The 14,467-nt window shown below is 43.0% G+C and overlaps 1 long non-coding RNA gene across 1 annotated transcript; it reads right to left on the bottom strand.

The window, feature by feature from the left end:
* Positions 1-7,949: 7,949 nt before the first annotated feature.
* On the bottom strand, positions 7,950-9,325 carry LOC137226984 (uncharacterized). Its single transcript, XR_010944640.1, has 3 exons — positions 9,200-9,325; positions 8,957-9,123; positions 7,950-8,449 (listed from the first exon to the last, which is right to left on the bottom strand). It is a non-coding gene; the product is annotated as an uncharacterized lncRNA (long non-coding RNA).
* Positions 9,326-14,467: the final 5,142 nt, after the last annotated feature.

Here is a 14,467-nt window from a genome sequence, read left to right as displayed (position 1 = left end):
ACAAAACAGTCATGCTCATCACTACTGCTACCTCCCTACACATGGGGACACCCAAAAGCGTTTGACTTCTCTCTCTATATCTTATGGTTGAAACTAATTTTCCCCCCTCTGGGTTTTTAAGTATCAGCTAAGGGATTGGAATACATTCTTTACCTGGAAGAATATGTAAGTTTGAAACAGAAACTTTTTATGTGGTTTTTTTAGTTTCTCTGTATATAGAGACTATGGCTTTGGGGCCACCTCCATCCGCCAGATAGGGGATGCTTTGAAGGTGTAAGTGAAACCCAGAGTAAGAAGGAAATGTTGTGGTTAAACTTTACTTTTTATTAGTAGAATAAATTTTAGTATTCTATATAAAGATCCTAATTTTTATAACATCCTCAGAGATGTTAGGGCAAATTATATTTTCCAAAGATGGCTGCACCAATGTATATCTCAACACACATGCTCTGACTATAGAAATTTGCAAATAACAAGTTTCAACCAAAAGATACTGATTGCATCTCAGTAACTATTGACCTTTGAGTCATGACCCAAATTTCAGACCTTAACACTAAAAGTCATGTTATATCCTATTCTGCAATAACATGATGTTAAAAGCCCAAGAGGTAAGAGTTAAATTTCCAGGGTTTGATTCTTGATTTACCACTAATTGTATGACCTTGGATGAGTGACTTAACCTTTCTGTGCCTCCATTTCTTTATTTGTAAAATGGGAATAATAATCGTTCTTAATTCATAGAGTTGTTGCTAGTGAGTAAATACATGTAAATAATAAACAGAATAGTTCTGAAAACATATCATATGCTTAATATATGATACCTGATATTATTATTCTGGGTGTTCTAATTTATGTGGCTGACATAGAAAGAAGGAAAGGAGGAAACAGAGAAATATTGTACCAATATGCAAGTACCAAGCTGACATTCTTCATTGCTCTACTGGGCATTTCTTGGGCAACCATGTTGTAATATGTTATGGCAGGACTGAGGCTGCCCCTGGAGGGATGTGGCCTGACCCACATACCTTCTGGAAGCTGAGGTTTGGGATACATGTGGGTGGAGGGGAAGATGGAGAGGAGAGATAAGGACACTGTGAGGAAAGCTAACTCGAAGGAGAGAAAGGACCAAATTCAGGATATTAGCTGCACCAGAGACAAAGCACATATTTTATCATTTCTCCCAAGCCTGGCCCCCACCACTCTCAGTCATGGTTCAAGAGGGGCAAGGCCTGCAGAGTAACTTGTGCCAGTGGGGACCCAGGCTGAGGATGCTGGGCCAGGAGTGAGCTTTGGAAGAGAAGAGGGGAAAGGCAGAATGTCCTTCAGAATCTTGCAGCCTCCCTGCTTCCCTCACTGAGGGAGAGGCAGGGGCTGCCTCCCTGCTGTGTCCACCTGAATCCTGCATTCTCAGTGACTTATCCCATCCTGTTCACTCTGAGCACCACAGCATATGGAGACAGTGTCATGGTCAAAGACTTCGTCTGGATTTAATGCTAAAACTGAAACACTTGAGGGGGGGTTGGGGAAGGGAAAGAAATAGAATTTCTTGAGTGCCTACTAAAAGTCAGGAAAAGAGCTAGGTCCTTTTCCATTATTTCATGCAGCCCTCAAAAAGGATTCTGAAAAGGTATATGTATCCCCATGTTCACAGGAGCACAGGACATGGAAGCAACCTAAACGTCCATCGACAGATGAATGGATAAAGAAGATGTGGTACATGTATACAATGGAACACTACTCAGCCATAAAAAAGAATGAAATGATGCCATTTGCAACAACATGGATGGACCTAGAGATTATCATACTAAGTGAAGTAAGTCGGACAGAGAAAGACAAATACCATATGATATCACTTACATGTGGAGTTTAAAATATGACAGAAATGAATCTATCTACAAAACAGAAACAGACTCACAGACACAGAGAACAGACTTGTGGTTGCCAAGTGGGAGAGAGGTGGGGGAAGGACTGGGAGTTTGGGATTAGCGGATGCAAACTATTATATATAGAATGGACAAACAACAAGATCCTATTGTATACCACAGGGAACTATATTCAATATCCTCTGATAAACCATAATGGAAAAGAATATGAAAAAGAATATATATATAATATGTATAACTGAATCACTTTGCTGTCCAGAAAAAATTAACCGAACATTGTAAATCAACTATACTTCAATAAAAGAAATTTTAAAAATAAATAAATAGAAAGGATTCTGAGTTTAATATTTTTATTTATTTCCAGGTAAAGTGGGAAACTGAGGTTTAGTATTAGAACTGGAATTTGAATCCAACACCAGTCCCAAGGCTCACGATCTTCCAAGTACACCATGTTGATTCCCCCAGTGAAAAATATTAATGTCAATCTCTATAAATCCAATCACTCCCCTAACTGCAGGCTAGAAAAAGGAGAGAAAATAGTAGATGCCAAAGCAGGACTTGAGATTCACAATAACAGGATGTGCTGAGCACGGCAGAGTTATCTGGTTAGAATACCCGGCAGTCACCTGCTCTCCTCCTGACTGTTTACAAGTCAGGAAATGAAGAGGGGATGGCAAGTATGAGGGGGAAATTGACAAGCAAGCAAACTCTAGAAGTTTCACTGAGCAGTGACAGTTCTGTCAAATTTTGTTAGCAGAGTAGATAAAAGTCAAGGTCACAGCCAAGATGAGTGTGTAGGCCACGTCTCCGGGTCTACACAGCCTGTAGGCACTGTAAGAGATATGCCACGATGGAAGCTGGCTCAGCAATCTTAGGCAGAACCACTGGGATACCAGCAGCTCCCTCCCCCAGCCAATTCCTCATTTTCTGACTCAGGGGACTCCAATAGGCTCACAGGCTCAGAAGGATTTAATAGATTCTGGAGGTAGATATATTTGGTTCAAATCTTGGGTCCGCTGTGTTCCTTCATAGGGTGGTTGTGAGAAATACAATAAGACAGTATCAGTAAAGGAACAGCACAGGACAGTGTTCACTCACTTCACTTGTCAAGGGTATAATTCTAGACTTCTCCAAATGGTTACAGAGTCCTGCCAGCTCTTAAGGCCTTAAATAGTTCAAACCAGCTTCCTTCCCCAACCTCAGATCAGGCTACCAGAATGCTCCACTGAACCATCAGATCTGACTTCAGCATATAGTCACGGAAATATAGACTTGGAAAAAAAAAGTGTATCTTTCAACTTTAGACCTGTATCCTACTGTCACACTACCCACCTGTGGTTCACTGTGAATTAACATGGTTAGAAATCCCCTAGCTCTCTTATAGAATAGCACATTCTGTACGCTATCTTAGGGCAAGTTGTCGTTTTCAATCGTTTTGGTGGGAAGAATCAGTTCCAGTGTACAGTTCCTTACCTACGTGTCACAGCTGCGCTTGAATTCATCCCTGGTCTAGGTGGTTTGGTTCAGCTAAAGTGGTTCTTCTTCTGGGGTCAATCCAAAATATATATCTTTTCTACTGTTAGTGACATTTAGTACATTCATACTGTTGTGCAACCGTCACCATTGTCTAGTGATAGAACGCTTTTATCACCCCAAAAGGAAATCTCATACCCATTATGCCGTCACTCCCTGTCTCCCCTCCCCCTACACCCTGGCAGCCACCAATTTGCTTTCTGTCTCTACAGAATAGGATTTGCCAATTCTGGATATTTCATAGAAATGGAATCATACAGATAATATATCTTTAAGAGCTAAGGTTAACCCATCTGACTGAGAGGCCCCAGGCCAATCAAGGGTCCCCAGGCCCACCGGCCCCATCACAGTCTAGCCCACCTTGACTGCCCCCAGTGAGTGACTTTCTCAGATGAGGAAAGATATTTCACTGGGTTGCTTCTTCAGTGGTTCTATGGATTGAAACCCCAGTTTCTCTCTCTTCTCTGGGCCTCTGCTGACCCAACCTGATCTTCCACATCAAAGCCAACACCTCAGATACTGCAGCGGGGCAGTTCTGCTGTAAGACGTGAGCTCTCTCGTGGTATTTAAAGCCAAAGAAGTGGATGCAATTTCTTGAGAAATGCGTTTAGAATGAGAAGTGGGTCTAAGACATAACCCTGAGGAACTCCAACCAAAGAAACTGGATGGAGTCGTTGTTGATAAAGGAGACTAAGAAAAAATGGTCAGAGACGTAAGAGAAAAATCCAGGACTGTGAGATGTCACAGAGGTCAAAGGAAAGCATGTTTCAAGGAGACCAAAGGAGTCAACAGAGATCAAATCAACTGAGGACTGAATAAGTCAGCTTCACAAGAGCAGTGCTAATAGATGCCTCAGCTAGAAACCAGATCGCTGCGGGCTGCAGGTGGCACGGAGGTCAGGAGGTGGAGACAGCAAGGGTAATCAATATTCTCGAGAAACTTTGCCATAATGGAGAGAAGAGAAAGTGAGTTGCAGCTAAAGGGGGAGCGTGGGGTCTAAGGAGGGTTGTTTCAGGGCTTTTCCTTTGTTGGGGGCATGAAAGAAAAGAGCATGTTTTCATGTTGATGGGAGTCTCCCAGAGAAGAGAAATTTAAGATGCAGTAGACAGGATAACCACATATTATGGCCCCTCAGAAGGCAAAGGACAGAGCCAGGACACAGAGCCTCCAAGAGTGGTTGTGCCCCAGCCGTGAGAGTCTGGAGAGAAGATCCAGACACACAGTCTGTCAAACAGACCTAGAAGCAGGGAGATCCCTGGCCATGACTATGGGGGAGCAGAAAATAGCAGGTGGAAGGCTCCTCCCAGGACTGGCCTGTCTTCCCATCAAAAGGACTTCCGAGTGTGGTATTAGACAAGTAACTGGTGCAGGGCTAGTCTGGTTACTGTCAACCACCCCCTCAGGGACTCTCTCACAGCTGTCCTACAGGCAGACAAAGCCCCTCTGTGAGAGGCTCGAATTGTGTAAAGAGACAGTAAAGAGTGGAAAAGATGGATTAGAGAAGAAGCCAGAAAGCAGGATTCCTGTCTCCCAAACTTGGATTCCCACCCCGTCTGACAGAGGGGACATCCCTCGATGGAGTGGGCTCACAGAAGTGGACCATCTAAGCCTACAAAGGAGGCGATCAAAGGAAGTGTGTTGTCGAATACAAGTTCAGGTGCCCGGCGCACAGTAAGGCCAAACAAACCTAAAGTCAGAGTTTGGATCAGAGAAAAATTTATTGCAGGTGCCAAGCAAGGAAAACCGGTGGCTCATGCTAAAAAAAAGCCTGAACTCTCCAATAGTTTTGGGGGAAGAGTTTTTATAGGCAAAATTTGGGGGGAGGTCTGCAGGGTGTGTGATCTTCCTCTGATTGGTTGGTGGGGAGGTAAGAGTGGTGTTCCAATAATCTCAATCATCAGCCTTCTGGTTCCAGCCAGTCTGGTGTCCACGTGCTTGTGCTCAGCCTAAAGTTACCATCCTTCACTTGGGTGGGGGCCTTAGTTCTTACAGAAGAACTCAGAGATTTGTATCAGATTGTTAGTATATAGACCTCTTGAGGAGAAACTGGGACCCTGCTTCATGCTGCACTATTGTTTTCTGTTTTGTTTTTTTGTTTGTTTGTTTTTAAATAACATCTTTATTGGAGTATAATTGCTTTACATGGTGTGTTAGTTTCTGCTGTATAACAAAGTGAATCAGCTATATGTATACATATATCCCCATAACCCCTCCTTCTTGCGTCTCCCTCCTACCCTCCCTATCTCACCCCTCTAGATGGTCACAAAGCACTGAGCTGATCTCCCTGTGTGATGCAGCTGCTTCCCACTAGCTATATATTTTATATTTGGTAGTGTACATATGTCAATGCCACACTCTCACTTCGTCCCAGCTTACCCTTCCCCTTCCCCATGTCCTCAAGTCCATTCTCTACGTCTGTGTCTTTATTCCTGTCCTGCCCCTAGGTTCATCAGAACTTTTATTTTTTTGAAGATTCCATATATATGTGTTAGCATACAGTATTTGTTTTTCTCCTTCTGACTTACTTCACTCTGTATGACAGATTCGAGGTCCATCCACCTCACTACAAATAACTCAATTTCGTTTCTTTTTATGGCTGAGTAATATTCCATTGCCACATCTTCTTTATCCATTCATCTGTTGATGGACACTTAGGTTGCTTCCATGTCCTGGCTATTGTAAATAGTGTCAACAAACACATGAAAGGATGCTCAACACCGCTAATTATTAGAGAAATGCAAATCAAAACCACAATGAGGTATCACCTCACACCAGTCAGCATGGCCATCATCAAAAAATCTACAAACAATAAATGCTGAAGAGGGTGTGGAGAAAAGGGAACCCTCTTGCACTGCTGGTGAGAATGTAAATTGATACAGCCACTATGGAGAACAGTATGGAGGTTCCTTAAAAAACTACAAATAGAGCTACCATATGACCCAGCAATTGCACTATTGTTTCTTGACTGCCTTTCCTTTGTTTCTGCATTCCCTCACTCCTCTAATTAGTAGCTGTTTGAATCTGCCCTTTGGAACTCAGGGACGGTCTAGGAGGCTGAAAGCCTTTTTTCCTACAAATAAGAAACGGGGGACACAGAAAGATTTTTGGACCCAGGAGGGCCCTAAGGGGTCCTGCTCTATTTCAATTCCCCCCCAACCTTTTTTTTTTTTGCAATACACGGGGCTTTCACTGTTGTGGCCTCTCCCGTTGTGGAGCACAGGCTCCAGACACGCAGGCTCAGCGGCCATGGCTCACGGGCCCAGCTGCTCTGCGGCACGTGGGATCCTCCTGGACCGGGGCACGAACCCATGTCCCCTGCATCGGCAGGTGGACTCTCAACCACTGCACCACCAGGGAAGCCCCCCACCCCTTTTTTTGATACTCCTCAATCTTGAGGGGAACAGGTGTTGGACAAGAAAGGTAATAACTTTTTGGATAGAGAGGTTCTCATAAACTCAGCAGAGGATCTCGGTTTTAGGGGGGCTCAGTTTTAAATGCACGGAGCATGTTTCGCAGGAGGAAGTACATACACTATCTCAGTTATTTAAAATAAATGAATACGGAGGGTTTTGAATCATGAATTATCCTGTCTCTGAAGGATGTACATCCTGAGATTTCTTTGGCCTCTCCAGGAGAGTTGGCTCCGTTCCTAAGGAGATTACACGAAAGCCAGGGCCAAGCAGGACCAGAGAGGGAATTGTTACATCTCCTCTGGTAAAGTCACCTTATCAGCTGTGGCCCTGGTGACTGGTTGCCTGAGGCTGGAGCATTCAGAAAGGGCTGAGGGGTGGCTGCACATCTGCCCGTAGCATCTGCTGAAGCATTTGTCAGCTCTGCTCATCCGCCTCTGCTGGGAGCCCCTCCAGGCCTCCTTCTTACCCTGGCATTTACGATCCCACCTGGTCCAGTTCAAACTCTCCCCTCCTCTCCTCTTGGGTGGTTCCACCACAGCTATGATCATGTGGTGGTGATGCAACTGTGAGGACCAAGGTGGGGGGTCAGAGGGAATGCTGCTGCTTCTCAGGACTAGTCACAACCCTCAGGAGAAAGAGGAAATGCTGGGGCAAAGTGCTCGTTTCCAAAGCCAGGGTCTCATCTTGCTCCCAGTGTGACTGCCACAAACAATTTCAGCAATTTTGGGGGCCTCCTGTGCTCTAGGCTCTGGGTTGGACTGCAAAGGGTACTGGGGCAACTGATTCCTAAAAAGCACTTTCAAAGCACTATCTCATTTAGTTCTTACATCTCTAGGCACAGAGAGCATTAATGGAAGTTTTCAGATGATGAAACGGAGGCCCGTAGATGTTAATGATATGTTCGTGGTCACACAGCTAGCTTTGGAACCAGAATTTGAACTTGGTTGAGCCAATTCTTTTCCAGGATGGCTTAGCAGGCTTAGACTCAGTCCCTGAACTCAGGAAACTCACAAGAAATGTACACAAATTACCAGAATGGGATCATGTGTATCAGAGTCCAATGAGGATTTACAGGATGGAGAAATCACAACAAAACTTTAATTTGGGAGAAATGGTCTAGCTGTCTGAGGAAAAGCAATCAGGATATTTGAAAGTATGTTTGTTCTGAAAAATGTTATTAGGTGGACGTGCAAGCTGAATAAACAAAGTTAGACTTCCAGGGATGGAGAGGAAGGTGAACATTTAAGTTACAATCTGATGGTAGGATTTGGATGTGCAGAGATGGAAGAGACCTATGAGTGTTACTTCCAAAACAGGATCTGTGAAACAAAAGCCAGGAAGGCCTATGAGATAAGAATGAATTTGTAACACAAACCTGAATGTGCAAGAAAGATAATACTGTTTATCTACTTTACATAAAATTACTGTCGGGGTGACACTGAGCCCTATTGTATTCAGCTGTCGGGAAATTAAATTTCAGAGATTGAGAAGGTTCTCTTCCCTCCCCACCTCCCAGTCCCATCCCCACTCCCAGAGCTAATGACCAGGAGTCATGATGTGAAGCAAAACATTCAGGAGCATCTCTGGGCATAGGTGTGCCTCAGGGGCCAGCAACTTTTTCTGTAAAGGACCAGAGAGTAAATATTTCAGGTTTTGCAGGCCAGACAGGACTGTGTCACAACTACTCAACTTTGCCACTGTTGATTGAAAAGAGCCATAGACAATAGGTAAATGAATGAGCTTTGTTGTGTTCCAATAAGACTTTAATTATGGACACTGAAATTTGAATTTCATATCATTTTTATATGTCATAATATTCTTCTTCTTTTGATAGTTTTCAAATATTTAAAAATATAAAAAATGTTGTTAGCTTATAGGTCATACAAGAACATGGCGGACCAACTTTGACCTATGGTGCAACCCCTTCTCTACATGGTTTCCACCAAGTTGCCTGTAGACCAAGCTTACACAGATCGTTAAAGTTGGGTGACCCAGTTGCCCCATGGAAATCTTTGCCAGGGCCAAGAGCCTCGGTAGCCAGAGTCCGGAAGACCTTCCTATACTTAACATGGAAATGTCATCTTCCTGGGGTTCTACGGAGGATGGGCCACAGAGCCCATTACTTACAAAAACTGCAGACATCCATCTCTTCCCTTGGGGAAAAATCTTTGCTCTTTCACAGCCAGGAACTGTATCCTTCAAGCCACTCTTTCTAGCATTGTATGCTCAATCCTTCAGGACAAAGGAGAAAGTCAGGAAGGGAGGTGGCCTGCAGACTGCTTCTTCTTTAGGCCCTGCGGCAAGGGAGCACAAAGACTTGGTCACCTGCTGGAATACTGAGTAAGGTACAAAGGAAACAAAGACGAATACCTAAATAAATTATTCTGTCTAGGACCAGAGCTTTCTAGCCCAGGAGCAAGTTCAGGCCTCTACATCCCAAGCTTAAAAGATCAGGCTGTCCCTCCAGACCTCAGTGGGTACTGGTCTTGGGTGCCCTCAGAAAACCTCTGAAGGGAGGTCAGGATCCTGGTGACAAAGAGGAGAAGTATGTGATTTGGACTTCCCCAGGACACCAGGCTCCACTGAAGATGACTCAAGGTCTTGGCTTGGAAGCAACTTAGCAATCACTTTGAACCAACCACTGGTCCTACCAGCCACCCACTTCAGGAAGTCCTAGGATATCTGTGGTACAAAGAACAAACACCATCCAATTTCCACTTTTCCCGCAGAAGTTTTTGTTTCTACTTCGGATGAATTGCTTAAGGTCTGTGGGACTTTAGCCATAATTCCAAGAAGGAGAGGTCACATGCCCCTTTGGTTCTGAAATCGTCTCCAATCCCCCAGCCTAAAGTGGCCTCTTCCCTCCTGATTTCAAAGCACACATGTGTCCATGTCATCATCATCCCCTTGGCCTATCTCAGACCCCTGTGGTAGCAGAACTGGCTTCAAGCACAGTTCCTGCAGCCACCTGCTCCCCAGTAAGACATACGGACTTACTGGAAAAGAATGTTCTCTACGCAAGGCAATTTGAGATAGGAAAGGTCATCTCAGTGGGTAGGGATCCGGTAGACATCCAAGCCCAGGAAATGCAAGCAGTTTGCTGGGAAATCACTCTTGTAAAGAGCCCACAGGAGGCAGGGGTCTACTGCCCAGACTTGAACGTCATTGTGTCAAGTGAAAACCATCATCCAGGTTGATTTCTCGCTCCTTATCTGTACACCCATCAACCTTTGGCGATAAGCTCACTTTTTATGCTCACATACGTCAAACAGGAAAGACTCAACCAGGCCTTATTACATGGATGAATTAATGAAACTCACTCTCAGGAGCTGAGCCAATATTTGCCTAATTTCCCCCACAGCTCTAGAGAAAGGACATTTTATAATATAACCCTATTATAGAGCTGTATAAATTCCCCTGGCTTTACTTTTTTTTTTTAACTTGACAAAATGATTCTTAAGTTCAAGATGGCTGCCACATATCTGCTTTCAAGACAGGAAGAGGCAGAAAGGAGAGGCAACAGCCCTCCTTTCTGCTGTAAAATAAAAGCTTTCCCAGAAACTCCCCTCGTAGACCTCACTTCAGCCTAATTGGCTAGAACTGTATCCTCTGTCAAACTGGGGCAACAAAGGAGGTTGGGGGTGGAGACCTTGAGTGTTCACTTCTCCAGCCTCTAACAAAGAGGCGATAGAGGATTTGGATGGGGATAGGAGAAGTCAACATGAAATTCTGCCACAAATCGCTAAACAATTTTGAAAAATTAAAGCACCGAAGGGGAAACTAGCTCTGTTGTCTACTAAAATATATTATAAAACCACAGGAATAAAATCAGAGTGGTACATACAAGATTTAACAGAAATACGTAGAAAAGAAGGAATGAGCTCAGATCCTAGTATATGTAACAATTCAATATATGATTGTTTTATTAAAAATTTTCTCACCCCCGAGCTGGATGATGAAATATGCTTGATGCTGAGCGAACGTGTGAGACTGAATCGGCCATAGCTGTCATTGGAGGGAAAAGTAACCCAGAAGAGGAGAACTCACCATCTACTGCACTGATAGGCTAGACCCCCTCCTCCCTTTGAAACTGACAAAGCGTGAGCAGAGGATGCTGGCGCTAGCATCCAGGTGATGTTTGAAGATCCCGGAGTCTACGGCTTCTATCTCCCCTGCAACGAGGTTGAGCTTTCCAAGAAAACTGAAGTGGGAGCTAAGAACAGTGGGGACTTCAGAGGAAGTGGGAAGAAGAGCTAAAGAGAGTTTAAGGAAAAGAGGGCTCTGAGTGGAACACTTTCTTTCTGAAGGTAGTAAGGACTTGCCCCTTAAGTTATGTTAGAGAAATGAGTCACCTGAAGAAAGTCTCAGTTACTGCTCCGTGATAGTAAATTTACTCTTCATTAATAGATCTGTGAGTATCCCATTACAGGCCAGCATGTGTTTGGTCCGTGGGAAAACTCTGAGCAGAAAATTCTAGGTGAAGAGAGCAACCATTATTATGCCACTTTGTCGAGCTCTGGTAGAAATGATCTTTAAAGGTCATCAATCCCCTTATCAATCCCCTTTTACAGATGATGATGATAAAAATAATAATAGCAGCTAACATTTCATGAACATTTAGTATGTGCCAGCATTATGAATTATGTTATTTTATCCTCAAAACCACCCCATGGAATTCAGAATTCTGCTGTTGCCAGCCTTTTTTTTTTTTTTTTTCCAGATTAGGAAGCTAAATGTGTTAAGTTAATCACCCAAGTAAGTGATGAACTCAGGATGCAAACCTTGGTGGAGAGACCCCAGACCTCATGCTCCTAACCCCCATCCTGCTTCCTTTGACAGAACCACAGCTGGCAGTGAGAGATGAGATTGACAGCAGTAGAGATGGTTCCCCCTGGAATGAGAGATCATGAGGCCAAATATCCTAATTTCCTGCCTTCTTCCATCTCATAGGTTAATACAAAACACCCGCTTGTATAAAAACAAGGTCCACTGCTACATTCAGGATCCACCCAGATTTACAGTGTTTCAAGTGCTCTGGCAAGAACAAGGAGCAGCAGATGTTTTCTAAATTCCTCATATTCAATAAGAAAAGCACATTTCCCTCCTTAAACCCCATCGTTGACAAACAGGGAATTGTAGCTTAATGACTGCTTCCAAAAATCTTAGCGGAAACCATAAGCAGAATTTAAAATGTGATCTATGGCACCCAAAACCTAAATGTGACACAGAATAGTAAAAAGATGGACGAAGAAATCGGACGCAAATGCCAACTAAATGCAAGTGGAGACTATAGTTGTTGGTTTTTTAAATTAATTTATTTTATTTGTTTATCTTTGGCTGTGTTGGGTCTTCGTTGCTGCGCGCGGGCTTTCTCTAGTTGCGGCGAGCGGGAGCTACTCTTCGTTGCGGTGAGTGGGCTTCTCATTGCGGTGTATTCTCTTGTTGCGGAGCATGGGCTCTAGAGCGCAGGCTCAGTAGTTGTGGTGCACGGGCTTAGTTGCTCCGCGGCAGGTGGGATCTTCCCGGACCTGGGATCGAATCCGTATCCCCTGCATTGGCAGGCGGATTCTTAACCACTGCGCCACCAGGAAAACATGACAAAAATATAATAAAAAGTAGTTATTATTTTAGATAAAGTAGAATTCAAAAAAAAGAATCAAATTGTAAAAAGGTACATAATTTATAATTAATATTTAGTAGCTGTTATCTTTTATGTATCAAATAACATGACATCAGCAAGTATAAAATAAAAATTGCTGGAAACTTTCACTTAAAAAAATTTTTAAGTATTTCTACCAAGTGACAAATCAAACCTGCAATAACAGAAAAGAAGCAAGGAAAGGAGGAACTGAATAATAAATAATAAGATGAAGATCAATTATGAAGAGTATGTTGTCTGTAAGATTTGTTTCAGGGCCCAGCCCCCCAAGTCTAACTGACAGATCCCATGCCTCTCCCCTCTGACATTTAGCACAATTGAAGCTGCAGCAAAGATCCTTGTACACATATAAATACTTACATACCAGTGTCCTTATTTCTTGGAGGTGGATTCCCAAATGTGAGATTTCAAAGCCAAAGATAAATATGTTTTTACTTGTAATGGATAAAGCTGGATTCCATTCCTAAAGACTGCAGCAACTCACGTTCCTACCATATCATTGGTGCTTTAATGTTTTGCCAATCTAAGTGAAAAATGATATCTCATAATTGCCTTAATTTGTATTACTCTGCCTTCCACATTTATTGGTCATTTGCATTTGTTTTTCTATAAATTTCTTGTTCATGTCCTTACCCACTTAAAATTTGTCTTCTTGGGTATTTTTCTATTAATTTGTAGGAGCTCTTTGTATATTAGGGCATTACATCTCTATTATATGTATTACTAATATTTTTTTCCAACCTGTCATTTGTGACTTTGATTTTGACTTTGGTTTTGGTGTTTTTCAGTATATGAAACAAAATTTTTAATGTACCCAAGCACATCTGTGTTTTCTTTTATAAATTCTGGGCTTTCTGATTTGCTTAAGAATTCTCCCCTTTTCTAAGTTCATGTATACAGTCTTCAAATCTTCTTTTTTCACATTTAAAGCTTACATCCATCAGAGATATACTTACCAAATGTGATATGTCAGGAAGAAGTCCAATTTCATTTTCCTCATGATGCACAGCCAGTAATTAAATAGATGGGTGCTTTTCCCACTTAATTAATTAATTAATTTTTAATATATTTATTTATTTATTTTTGGCTGCATTGGGTCTCCATTGCCGTGCGTAGGCTTTCTCTAGTTGCGGTGAGCAGGGGCTACTCTTCCTTGTTGTGCACGGGTTTCTCACTGCAGTGGCTTCTCTTGTTGTGGAGCACGGGCTGTAGGTGTGCAGGCTTCAGTAGTTGTGGCTCGTGGTCTTCAGTAGTTGTGGCTTGCAGGCTCTAGAGTGCAGGCTCAGTAGTTGTGGAGCACGGGTTCTGCTCTGCGGCATGTGGGATCTTCCCGGACCAGGGCTCGAACCCGTGTCCCCTGCTTTGGCAGGCGGATTCTTAACCACTGCACCACCAGGGAAGCCCCCCACTTAATTTAAAGGCCACCTTTGTCCTATGTTAATTACTCACGCGTACTCAAGGTTATTTCTGGACTCAATTATGCTTCTCGGATCTATGTATAGATTCTTATGTCAAGTACTTATTGTTTTTATTACCATTGCTTCAGAGAATTTTAAATGGTGTTAAATAACAGGTTAGGCAAAATGAAGAGTGAGAAGCTACTGGATTTGGATTTTGGTCCCAAAACCACTGATCACCTTTGTGAGTGCAGTTTCCATGGAGATACGGAGATTGAAGTTAGCTATGGTGGTGTCCAGGAAAGAATGGAAAGTATAGATATTACTCTTGAAGAATTTAGCAGTGGGAGGATGGAAGAAGGTGGTACGGTGGGTTGAGTGGAAAGCAGGAAAAAGGAAAATGTTTTAAAGCCCAGGGAAGATTTGCACATTTGTGGCCCAGAATAAAGGAATCAGCGGAAAGAGCCTAACGGATGACTGAGGATCCACATCTACCAAAGAGTTATAAACATCCCTAAACTTCTTCCCAAAAGAACTAAAATAATGTGATTATCAGAAAATGGTGTTACTTAGTTTCAGGCT

This window comes from Pseudorca crassidens, chromosome 7 (genome assembly GCF_039906515.1).
Source record: "Pseudorca crassidens isolate mPseCra1 chromosome 7, mPseCra1.hap1, whole genome shotgun sequence".
NCBI lineage: Eukaryota > Metazoa > Chordata > Mammalia > Artiodactyla > Delphinidae > Pseudorca > Pseudorca crassidens.
This window is presented reverse-complemented; position numbering and strand designations above follow the sequence as displayed.